Here is a 13,407-nt window from a genome sequence, read left to right as displayed (position 1 = left end):
ACTAGTAATTCCTGGGTCTGCCAGTGAGCATCTTTCCAGAAAAGATCCTCATGTCACTTTTTGACAGTCTACACTAGAGATCAGCGAACTTTTCGTATAAAGGATCAGGTCGTAAGTATTTTAGGCTTTACAAGCCATAAAGACTCTGTCACCAGTACTCAACTCTGCTCTTGCAGCACAAAAGCAGACCTACACCATACATAAGTGAATAGGCATGGCTGTGTTCCAGTAAGACTTTATTAAAACACGTGGCGGGGAATCCCCTGGTGGTCTGGTGGTTAGGATTCCGCGCTTTCACTGCTGGGGCCCGCTTGGGGAACTAAGATCCCACAAGTCAGTCAGCTCGGCCAAAGACAAAAACAAAAACACATGGCAGCTGGGTCTGGGCCCCAGGCTGGGGCATAGTTAGCTGACCCCTGCTATAAACCAGCAGTGCCCAGTAGAACTTTCTGCAGTGATGGAGATGTTCCATTCTGTAGTATCTAACACAGTAGCCACTCGCCACATGTGGCCACTGAGCCACTTGAAATGTGACTCATGCAACTTGGGAAAAGCATTTCTAGTTACATAATTTTAATTAATATAAATTTAACTTTCAGTAGTCATATAGCTATTCGCCATATAGCTCTCCATAAAGCCCCTGAAATGATCAGTCAGCCCTGCAGTTCAGAGCGGTTAACCATTCCAACTGTATCAGCAAACGGTAGATCGTCAGGTTCCAGCCACGTCCTACTGGGAGGCCAGGTCCCCACACTTGGTACCAAGGTGACTGTCTCATTGCCACCGTCTAGCAATGGGGCTGTAGCCCTTGTAGCCCTTGGGGCTGCAGTATGCCATCTGCCGCGTTCAGCAATTCTTGGTTCTCTGCAAGGCCTGTCTTCAGACTTAGCCCATTAACAGGTGTCTCGGGCTTACAGGATGGAGCTGTGGCTTCCAGACCTGGCACCACCCTTTGGTGTGTGGTCTCGGCCAGACAGCCTCTCTGGTCTCTTATCTGCTCCTGCAAAGTAAGCCCGTGGGCTCGATGGACTGTTGGGGCCTGTCTGTCTGTGGCGTCCCCTGATTTCTGGTGGAGAATCGACCTTCCAGATCCCTAAGGCTCTGTTCTGTTGGAGCCGCTCCTCTACGCAGCCCCGTCGGTGGGCTCCCCGTTGGCTCCATAATACTTCAGCGGCTCCTTCTAGCTGGGCCTTCAAGCCCAGACTGTCTTCCTTCACCTTCTTTCCGAAGAAGAAGGGCTGCTCTGCAACCGGACTTCTCCCCTGCTTTTCAGCCAGAATTACCCCTCCCGGATCTTGCCTAGGGGCGGCCTTGGGCCTCTGCATCTCCTGTGTCTCCCCACAGCTGAAGACCTTCCTGCTCCTCTCAAGGCCTTTCTCAAATGCCACCTCCTGCAGGAAGCCTTCCTCCGTCTCACAACATGGATGCATTAGCACAGACCTGCAGGGCCCTTGGGGCCTCGCAGGGCCACCGCTCTCCATCCCTTTCCACTGGAGGTCATCTTACCTCTGGTTCTCCCCGCTGCTGTTTCCCAGAATCTCCCCAAGGGCAAGAACGATGTCATCTCCCTCTGTCTCTGCCCCACAAGTCTGGCTCGGCTTCTTCCTCCCAGCGGGTGTTCAGTAAATACACGTGGAACTGAACTAGCCTTGTGTATGTGCTGCTTTGTTTGTAAGAGTCCCTTATAAGTTAAGAAAATGCGACTTCAGAAATTAAAACTCAGTAACTTGGATTTATTTAGTGTGTTTTTACTTCTTCGAGAGTCTTCACTTTTTTTTTTTTGTTTTGTTTTTTTTTTTTTTTTTGCGATACGCGGGCCTCTCACTGTTGTGACCTCTCCTGTTGCGGAGCACAGGCTCCGGACGCGCAGGCTTAGCGGCCATGGCTCACGGGCCGAGCTGCTCGGCGGCATATGGGATCTTCCTGGGCCGGGGAACGAACCCGCGTCCCTTGCATCGGCAGGCGGACTCCTAACCGCTGCGCCACCAGGGAAGCCCGAGAGTCTTCGCTTTTATAAGTAAGTCTAATACTTGACTGCGTAGAAGCGTGTCTGAAAGCTTTATAGAAGGTTGTGCTTTCCATCTGGATGTCTTTCTTTAGGGTAAAATCAACACAAAACTTCTGCTTCTGGCAGAGAATCCTCTATTTATCCTGATTCTCCCACTCAGGGCCCAGGTGGCCACTGCAGCATTGCTCTTTTTAATGCCACCTGTGTTTTTGGTTAAAAGGCATTTAAGGAGCTGCTCAAATCAGGGTCCTTCAGGGATCAGAGCTCAGTTTTGATGACTTTAACAGGAAACCCCAAGATTTATCCAGGCTTTGTGTAACAAAGATATTAAGAACGACTTTAAAACTACAATGTGTTTTTTTTTGAATTTTATTTTATTTTTTTTATAGAGCAGGTTCTTATTAGTCATCAATTCTATACACATCAGTGTATACATGTCAATCCCAATCTCCCAATTCATCACACCCCCCCACACCCCCATGGCTTTCCCCCCTTGGTGTCCATACATTTGTCCTCTGCATCTGTGTCTCTATTTCTGCCCTGCAAACCGGTTCATCTGTACCATTTTTCTAGGTTCCACATACATGCGTGAAAGTACAGTATTTGTTTTTCTCTTTCTGACTTACTTCACTCTGTATGACAGTCTCTAGATCCATCCATGTCTCTACAAATGACCCAGTTTTGTTCCTTTTTATTACAATGTGTTGTTAATGTCTAAGTCATGATGTAAAGCATGCTGTAGTATAAAGGATGTTGTATTTACTTGGTATTTGGGTGGCTGGACTGGAAAAGTATCACAGGTTTGCTGGTTCAGAATTGGCCCTGACGATCACCGCCCTGCCTGGAGAAGCTCAAATTCCCATGCCACTTCGTGTTGGTATCCCCATACCCAGCTCCAAGTTCCCAGTCAAGACATAAGGAGTCCAGAAAAAATTAGAAAAATGAAATCAGAGAGCTGGAGCCCATGGGATAGAGTCTTCCAGTGCCTTCTGGTATGTACAGAGGAGAATGACATGTCTTTAGAGCTGAGCGCACCTCAAGATCAATGTGTCCAAGGATGGAAACCAAGTTTCCTCTTGCAGGCCAATTCTGATTTATCCGTAGTAGTTGCTTGGAGCCCTGTGTTAAGAAAGATTCTGAGGCAAAGTCCTGGCTCAGTGGGAAAGAATGCTGCAGTTGATTAGCTGTGTCTGCTATGGGTATGGAAAGGGGTGACAGCAGTGATTCCTTATGTTTCCATCCCTTGAACTAGCCCAATCCCCCTGAGTTTAGAGATGGAAAAACCAAGGCCTATGGAGAGGCACAAAGTATCCAAAGTTGTGTCTCAGCCCATGGCAGAGGCAGGACTCTCAGAGCAATGCTCTTTCCACTGCCCTCCTGAAACACTGTAATTGGGTCCTGGAGCAGCCCTACGGTCTGTGCCTCTTGGCCTGACTTTCGTAGGAGCAAAGAAGGTGATGGGAGCCTTGGGAGTCGGGGTGCCTTTGGGAAATCAGAGGACGAAAGATGGTGAAACCCTCATCTGATCAGCTTGTCTGGGGGAGCTGTCAGTGAGGAAATGATGGAATGTGCAGTAAAGCCCTGAAGAAGCTATTGGGCCTGATTCTGGACGCTTTTTCGCCATCGTAGTTCTCTGTCCACTTCAGACGACCGAACAGATGGGTGCTGCCCTGACTCCTGGCCCCATTTTGATTTTCAGTGAACGATGCTCATCACAGGTGCAGCTCCGTGTCCTTCACAGCCTGGTCAGCTTTCTGAGTTCAGCATCACGCTGGCGTCTCTAGTTACCTAATCTACCGTAAGAGCAAACCTGATGGAGGAACGGGGACAGTGGCTCCACTCATGCTCATTAGTGCCTCATTAGTGGACTGTGTCTACATCTGGTCCATTTGTCAGCATCCGTGGGAGGACCTCTTTCTGGAGCCCCCTTCAAGCCTCTCTCACTCACCTCTGGCTCATTTTAGAGCAAAGTATTTAGGAGCCTGGTCCTTGGAGCCGGGAGATCTGGGTTGTAGTGCCAGCCCTGCCTCTTAGTGCCTGCACAACCTTGGGTAAATTATATAACCTCTGTGACTCAGTCTTCTCATCTGTAGAATGGGAATACAAGTAAGTCCCCCCACATACAAACCTTCAGGTTTCGAACTTCCAAAGATGCGAACACGCATTCACATGTCCGGTCATGTAAGTTCGGGTGTCTGGCGTATGCGCTCATGTGCGTGCATCCTCTACAAGTGGTTGTGCTTTTGTGTACTTTACTGTACTGTAGAGAGTACCGTAGCACAGTGTCTTTATTTCCAGCTAGATCTGCAAGAGGATGACTTCATTGAACTCCTTGCTGTGCAACATGAGGAGCTTACTAATGAAGACCTGATGGAATTGGAGGCCCAGAGAAAGGACGGAGAGCGACAAGAGGAAGAAGTAACTGAAGAACCGAAGAGGTTCACGATACAGGAAATGGCAGGGGATTTTCTTTATTTGAGGAGGCACTGTTAGTTTTTGAGGCACAGGACCTGAACATAGAACAGTACACGAAGGTTACAGCAGCCATTCAGAATGCAATCCAGTGCTACCATGTCATCTATGACGAGAAAAAAGAGCTACTACCCAGACATCACTGGATCGTTTTTTCAAGAGGGTAGATAGCATTGAATCCAGCAAGGAACCGGAACCTCTGCCATCAACGTCAGGTGTGAGTGACATTGCAGCTTGCCCTCCGTCTCCTATTGCTGACGACCCTTCAGCTCTACCATCTCCCACCTCCTGTCCCTCCTCCACGGAGTAACTCTTCTTGTCTGTTCACTCGATGCCAGCCCCTGTGTGCCAGCTGTTGTACTGGACTAGTGTCCTTTTTGAAGATACTGTACTGTAAGATTAAAACTGTTGTCTTTATTTTTGGTGGGGTTTTTTTATGTATTAGTTGTGTGAAAACTATCATAAACCTATTACAGTACAGTACTATATAGCCGATTGTGTTAGTTGGGTACCTAGGCTAACTTTGTTGGACTTACGAACAAATTGGACTTACGAATGCGCTCCTCGGAATAGAACTCGTTCATATATAGGGGACTTCTGTAGTAACAGGACCTACCTCACATGTTTTTCGTGAGGATCCACGCTGGGGGACATTTAGGCTGGTACCCGGCACACTGCAAGCACTAAGAGGCAGAGAAGAAGCTAAATATTTTTCTTCAGGCACTATGTTCCCAGCAACGTGCTATATAACTTTTAATCCTCACGGTTGCTGATATCGTTAGAGGTAAATATCATTATTTCCATTTTTCAGATAGGAAACCGAGGCTTGGAGCATGCATCAATACGTGTAGCCAGACCATCTACTTTGATTGTTTTAGGTTAATTACTACGATGGAAGCGACCATCTTGATCTACACCCTAATTTGCTCTGGAAACCTGCCTCAGCGGAGTGGGTGAGGGAAGTAAGAGCTGAGCTGGGGAGACAAACAACCTCGGAGCTACAGAAGTAGATCTCTGGGCTGTGAAGAATACCTATGGCTTTTAATGAATTTTCACTGAAAGTCACGGCTTCCTGTGTGACTCTCCCTCGCCCCTCATTCCCTCTAGCCATGCGCTCTAGCTGTCAGCCTCCCCGGATGGGCCAAGGGGACACAGCAAAGGCCATTGTCCTCTGGGTGTTGTCCCCATCAGCCCTAGGAAGTGCAGAGACTCCAGAACATCAGGCTCTGGTTCTGTGCCCTCGGCAGATTAAATCAGAACACACTGCACAGGGCCAGGGGGATTCTTCAGGGCAAGAAGAAGAGGGGGACCTTCGAATGCCATGGAGAAATTTTCCCTGGTGCCCCCAGGTCTGCGGAGGAAGGAAAGAGCCCATGGGTCACTGCATCTTCTGGGTGGAGTCGGGAGCAGTGGGATAGAGAGGGAGGGGGTGGAGCTTTGGGGGACGGACTTAAGTGTGATCCCTGCTCTTCCCATCTGAGTGGCGATGAACAAGTTGCCTTATCTCTCTGAAATCTCACGTCTCTAAAATGGGTTTAGTAGTCCCTGCCTCTTAGACTTGTTGTGGAGATTCAGTCATTGTTAATGTGTTTAAAATGTTTGGAACCTTCAGCAACAAAAAGATCTAGAAACAAAAATGGACTATTTTTAGAGAAAAGTGCAGCCACTTTAGAAAACAGTCTGGCAGGATTCTTAAAATGTTAAACATGGAGTTACCATATGATCCAGCATTCTACTCCTAGGTGCATACCCAAGAGAGATGAAAATATGTCATGTGATCTAGCCATACAGTGGAATGTTATTCAGCCATAAAAAGGAAAGAAATACTGATCCATGCTACAGCATGGATGAACATGGAAAACATTATGCTGGGTGAGAAAAGTTAGTCACAAAAGACCACATATTGTATGATTATATTTACGTGAACTGTCTGGAATAGGCAAATCCATAGAGACAAAGCAGATTACTGGTTGCCCAGGGCTGAGGGGATCGGGAGATTGGGTGCAGGTAATGGCTGAGGGGTATGGAGTTTCTTTGGCGGGTAATGAACATGTTCTAAAATTGATCGTGGTGATGGTTGGTTGCACATCTCTGAAAAACCATTGAATTGTACACTTTAACTGAGTGTATTGTATGGTATAGACTATATTCAATAAAGCTGTTTTCAAAAAAACATGGTCTTGGGGCTTCCCTGGTGGCGCAGTGGTTGAGAGTCCGCCTGCCGATGCAGGGAGCGCGGGTTCGTGCCCCGGTCTGGGAGGATCCCACATGCCGCGGAGCGGCTGGGCCCCGTGAGCCATGGCCGCTGAGCCTGCACGTCCGGAGCCTGTGCTCCGCAACAGGAGAGGCCACAACAGTGAGAGTCCCGCGTACCGCAAAAAAAAACCCAAAAAAACATGGTCTTACCAGATTAAATAAGCAGCATTTTCAAATACGACATTCCAGTCAAGACCTTGGTTGCGTAAGTAATTTTTCCAATTATATTCTAGTGAAAAGGAGGCCAGTTTCCTAGTGAACCCAGGCAGACGAATAGAGCCATTCGGAAGAGGGAGAAGAGTGAGAGCTTCTGAATTCAGCTATTAAAAACGAAGGCATTTAAGTCTTTAATCCACGTGGAGTTTATTTTTGTGTATGGTGTTAGGTAGTGTTCTAGTGGTACTGATGAACCTCGTTGCAGGGCAGGAATAAAGAGGTAGACACAGAGAATGGACTTGAGGACTTGGGGTGGGAGGGGGAAGCTGGGGCGAAGTGAGAGTAGCATCGACATATATACACTACCGAATGTAAAGTAGTTGGCTGGTGGGAAGCAGCCGCATAGCACAGGGAGATCGGCTGGGTGCTTTGTGACCACCTAGAGGGGTGGGCTAGGGAGGGTGGGAGGGAGACGCAAGAGGGAGGGATATGGGGACGTGTGTATGCATACGGCTGATTGGCTTTGTTGTGCAACAGAAACTAACACAGTATTGTGAAGCTATTATACTCCAAAAAAGATCTGTTAAAAAAAAAAAAACCAAGACAAATAAAATTCACTTTGTAAGTTTATTCGTTATTAGCTCCCTCATGTTCTGGAATAAACTGACACTCTACTTCAGGACAGGTCTCAGGGGTCTGTGAGGACAGGACTCATTTAAAAATAATACTAAGATGCTATTAACATGCCATGCACTCATTGGTCTTTTCAAATGTGTCCATAAATAGGCATTTCAATAATTCTGTTTCAGACTCACAGACACAGAGAACAGACTCGTGGTTTCCAAGGGGGGAGGAGAGGTTGAGGAGGGATGCATTGGGAGTCTGGGGTGAGCAGATGCAAACTAGTATACAGAGGATGGATAAACAGCAAGGTCCTACTGTATGGCACAGGGAACCACATTCAATATCCTGTGATAAACTGTAACGGAAAAGAACAGGAAAGAGAATGTATGCATACGTATAACTTAATCACTTTGCTGTACAGCAGAAATTAACACAACGCTGTACATCAACTGTCCTTCAATAAAATAAATGTTTAAAAATTCTCAGTTTCAATTTCCGATTCAGAAAACATTGATAGTTAAAACTCTAAAGTCAAAAGCGCTTTGGGGTCCTCTGTCACTTTTATGAGGATAAAGATACTCAGAGACAAAAAAAGTTTGAGACGTTGCTTTAGGGCAAAACTACTCTTTTCCTTGAAAAATAGGAGGATGTACTCAGTTGTATTTCCCTTCACTGTTGCTTCTGGTATAGTCTTAACTGATTGTTGCAATTATAATTTTTAACCAAAGTAAGTAACTTCTCTTTCATCCAGCAAACAATGGGTTGGTTAATTGAGAACCACGTCACACACCAGCATTTTAGCAGCTAGCAGAGCTGGCGAATTGACATAACAAATTTCTATAGCCACATGCCTCCCTTAAGGAACCTCTAAAAGTAGTAAAAATGTACATGTTAATATGGCCCAATGAATGTAAAAATAAGAAGCAGAGGTCTATAGATGCAAAACTGTTTAGTAATCAACGTTTCAGCATTCATCTTGCTTAGAAATGATCTAGGCATCCAATGATTATCCTTTAGTTAACGCAATTTAATGTCAGTCCAAGGGTTTAAATTACTTAAAAAGCTTGGAAATTACCTTCAAGCTGACACACTACAAAACATAATTACGGTTGAAATATAGAGATTGTCAGAATAATGATTCAATTTAGTTGAACACAAATTTACACTTTTCAGAGCCTTAAACATTAACTAGGAATAATGTTAGCTTCTTTGATAAGTAAAAGGGAGTAAGTCTAAAAAGAACACCTTTTCGGATAAAAGTCCCCTATTATACATAGCATTAATCAATTAGAGAAGACATAGTGATTTTCAGTAAATCAAAATTTTTAAACTCGTCTCATTTGCCAAAGATTTGCCTTAATTATATGGATTCCTAAAATGCTTCTAAGTTAGCTTCAGCTAACATATTTAAAGTTTTAGAAGTTTAAGGTCCTTATTTTCTGATAATTATAGGAAATAATTTCTATAAGAGTTTTTCTCTATAAACCAATCAGATCCTTGCACCTTTAATTTCAGAGACTTTGTAATTTAACTTATTAACAGCCTCTGAAGATAGGAAAACATCAAATACACATTGAAAGGTAAAGTTCTTTCTGAGCTACAGATACACGAACATAGGTATCAACAGAGGACTTACAGCTTTAACGCTACCGTCTTAGCCACTGTTCACAAAAACTCACAGGTCCAAATAGCAAATTGCTGTTCTCTTTCCTGGTAGGCATGCAATTCTTATTCGATTTGAGTTCAAAATATACAAATGGCCAAACAAAAGACTGTGTATAGGTGAGCTCTTACTTCTAACAGCCAACAATGGTCTTTCTAGGTACGGGGCTGCCCTCTAGCTTTGGGGTTCACTTCGCTTGTATTTGCAGAGCCAGAATGGCCGGGGACACATGCTCCCCTGGGGCATCCCCTGGGCATCCCCTCCCCAGTGAGTGATGGATGTGAGTGTGCAAATACTCTGACCCCCTGATCCCTGAGCAGGACACTTCTGAGTTGACTGTACACTCTCCCCAGAAGTCCAAGCGGGGCGGGTCAAGGTCACCCTTGATGGGAGTTGGCTTACATCATGTCCTTACTTAGACTCCTTCATTCATGATCCAAGGTTTCCACACGCTTACCTCATTTTCCAGGACTTCCCAATAAATCCCTTCCACACAAATCCTCATCTCTAAGCTGCTTCTGGAGAACCCAGCCTAAGGGTTTACTTAATATCCGCTTCCTGTTTAGTAACTGAACCCTGGGTATATTCAAGGGTCATTTTCAAGGGTTAATAATATGGACAGGAAAAGGCTGCCTTTCTAATTTGTCTTTGTATGTAGGGGTGGCACCACATTTATAAGCTCTGGATGATGAGATGTAAGTGAGAATTCCAGGATGTGAGATTAAAAGGAGAGCCTGCCTTTTTGTTCTTTCTCCTTCCTCCTTCTGTCAGCCTGGAACAGAGATGTGAAGGCTGGCACTCCAGCAACCATTTAGGATATGGGCCTCGAAGATGGAAACCAAGCATTGAGGATGGCAGAGCTGGGGCCTGGAGATACCAAAGTGCCACCATATCAGTCCCCAGCTGTCTTCCTCTCGATGTTTCCCACCTACCTCGTTTCAGCCTCAGTTTTAGTTATGTGCAGCCGATCTTTAGCCTAACTGATGCAAGCTTCAAATTCAGGTCTCTCTGATGCAAAAGTTAGCATCTCCAACCCGTCAGCAACACTGAAGTCAGGAACATTTTTGCATATATTTTTCTAATTTAGTCTCTGCCTAGGAACTTTAGAAACCAAAAGCCAAAATGCTGAACGGTGACTAAAAAGAATAACCGTGTTGCTGGGGGTATTTTCAGCTCCTGTGTTCAGATGTTCCATTATGCACTGAGGTCCTTTGTGGACACCCTCACCAAATCGCCTGCTATTTCTAAATGTTTCTCAAGCTGTCGCTGGGTACCACCTCCTAACTCAGCAGCCATTGGTAAGGATTCTGGAGTGGAAAAGTGCTTCAGTATGCTGACCTTGATGGAACCATGGACGCTGCTGTGGTCACACTTCTGAGTGGGAACTTTCAGCCTGGTGAATCCATGTCAGTGACCTTGGATAATTTTGCCTTTGCAGAGAATAGAAGCATACTATTTCAAAACATTGCTTCATACTTTCTAGCTGATCAATAAATAAGGAACTTTTCAAAATACTTCTTTTGGTTAGCAGAAAGGTAAGGAATACGTAAGGGTGTTTGCTTGCTTGTTCAGTTACTTCATAGGGGATTAAATGATCTGTGTTCTCCTAAAACCCTAGTAAAGCAATGTGTCCTGTTGTGAAGGGTTGGGCTTTGAGTCAGGTGGTAGAGGGGGGTGAGAAACTGAATATACAAATCGATGGCAGCCAGAGCATATATAAAAATAGGATTCTGACCCACAGTCTGCAGCAACCAGCCCAGGAAACCAGCCTGTGCTCTCTAAGTCGGACTTGCAGGAAGTCAGAAAGCATTCTGACTCTCATATCTCTTGTGATAATTCAGGAAGCCAAACAATAACCCTGGTAACGATCTACCTCAAATGGCCAGAACTTGATCAATAACTGACACCTTCGCTAATTTCTGTCCCTGCTTCCAAGTTGAAACTAACCAGAGACAGTTCAGTATGTCCCCTAACCAATCGCATACCATGCTCAGCTTCTAATTAGTCCGCCTCCAGCCTCCCCAGGGCTACAGCCTCCAGTCAGGGCGCACCTGGAGCCTTCCCTGTTTCCCCTAGATAAAGCTTTCTGCTCCTCTGCCTGCCTTTGAATCTCTGCCAAAATGCAAGAGATAGTGGCTGCCTCCCTCCTATAACCACCTCTGAATAAATAGCCCCTGCTTGTTCTCCTGTGAGGGGTCTTCACTGACTCCACAGGAGAGAGCCTGGGCATTACAAGGAGAGAGAGAAGATTTGATTTCAGACTGTCACTCGCTGCCTTGTTGACTCCAAGCAAGTCACTTGATTCTGCTTAGACTTGGTGTCCTCACCTCCGTAATGAGCCAGCAGCGATGAGCACGCAGGGTCCCTTCAGTGATCCGAAAGGAGGTGGTGAAACAAACATCCTGCCTGCGGCTGACTCGGGTGGAGCAGGTTCGCAGAAAATAAGGGACATTTCTGCTTTATGAAAATCACTTCCTAGGAATCAATTCTATTAACTTTGGGTTTGTTTTTTTTTTCTTCTTTTTAAGGGAATACTGGATAAAACATTTTTTCATTTACACGCCATTTTGTAGTTTACCAAGGACTTGCACAGCCATTATTTTATTTGCACCTCCCAGCAATACCCTGGGGGAAGTTCTTATCAGCTCCATTATGCACATGAGGGAGTGAGGTCAGAGCATGTTAAGGTTAACCGGAGTGGTTGACCCACTAGTAAGGGCTGTACAGGGGAAGCTGTGCAGGGCTCTCACCCATCCTACTCCCTTGTCGTACAAAAAGGCAAACCAAAAATGTTTGCTTGGCTTGTGGGACTGTTTGTTTAGGATTTACAGCCTTTGGACAATGGTATGTGGACTCCCACTCAGATCAGAGCTTCCCTCCACCGTGCTGTCAACTACTGGGCTTCCTCCACATGCAGACCCTTGGTTTGGTTCTTAGGGCCACTTTCTAGTTTATTCTCCATGCCTGTTGTGCTGACACTCAGTGTTATCAATGCAACAGGGGTCATTTGGGATCAAGATGGGATGTGTGTGCTTTTGAGGGTTGTAAGGCCAGAGGTGCAGAAATACCTAGGTCCTTCCCTGTCAGTCACCTCCCCCACAACCCCAGAGGCCCCAAGAGGTTCCACGCAAGGGAGAATGAAGGTGGAGAAGGAGTCAAGGCCGGTCTATAAAGAGCTGAGCCCATGAAGCATTCTCTGGTCAAAAAACAATCCCTGACCCACCCCCAATGGTGATGTTGGACCCAGGAATTTCACAAGGACTCACCCCCCCTGTACAATGAAAAGGGAATCCAAGTGAGGGCCTGCCTGTCTCCACACGCTGGGCCTGCTTAGGTCTGAGTAAGGGCTCAAGAGGGAGAGAGAACGAGGATTCCTGCCTCGAAGACGGTTCCCTACCCAGTGGGAAAACACAGACCAATGATTGTTGTGAGCTCTGGCCAATCAAGTACCAACCCAGGGGGATCTGGAAAGGAGAGGTTTGGGGTAGGCCTTGGGTTGGGTGAGATCAAAGTACCCACCGTACCTCCTGGGATTTTACGATGTAAAGGCATCCTGTACAGAAATGAAACACAACCATTCCAGTGACCATGTGGCACGATTGTACCTTCTCCCATGAAGGAAATCTTGTTTCCTGCCCTAAGCAGTGTATTGTGGATTCCCTTGAAATGAAGGTTTGTCCTAAGAGAAGCTTTGTTGTCCAAAGCCTTTACTGAGTGTCTGCTGTGGTCCCATCCTGGTAGGCACCGGGACTGCAGCCTCATGGTCAGAGCACCAGCAGAAAAATAGAGGCAAAGCCAAAAAAAAAGAAAAAAGAGGACTTTGATGGCAGTTTTATTTTACTTTTTTAAAATTACTTTTTATTGGAGTATAGTTGCTTTACAGTGTTATTTTAGTTTCAGGTGTACAGCAAAGTGAATCAGCTCTACGTATACATATGTCCCCTCTTTTTTGGATTTCCTTCCTATTTAGGTCACCACAGAGCATTAAGTAGAGTTCCCTGTGCTATACAGTAGGTTCTCATTAGTTATCTGTTTTATAAAACATAGTAGCAATAGTGTATATGTGGCAATCCCAATCTCCCAATTCCTACCCCCCCTTTCCCCCTTGGTATCCATACATTTGTTCTCTTTGTCTGTGTCTCTATTTTTGCTTTGCAAATAAGATCATCCATACCATTTTTCTAGATTCCACATATATGCATTAATATACTATATTTGTTTTTCTCTT

The sequence above is a fragment of the Delphinapterus leucas genome, chromosome 16, assembly GCF_059928025.1.
Source record: "Delphinapterus leucas isolate spDelLeu-1000000601 "Yukka" chromosome 16, BTC_Dleu_Yukka2, whole genome shotgun sequence".
NCBI classification, from domain to species: Eukaryota; Metazoa; Chordata; class Mammalia; order Artiodactyla; family Monodontidae; genus Delphinapterus; species Delphinapterus leucas.
The sequence above is the reverse complement of the archived record's forward strand: the minus strand, read 5'-3'. Positions refer to the sequence as shown.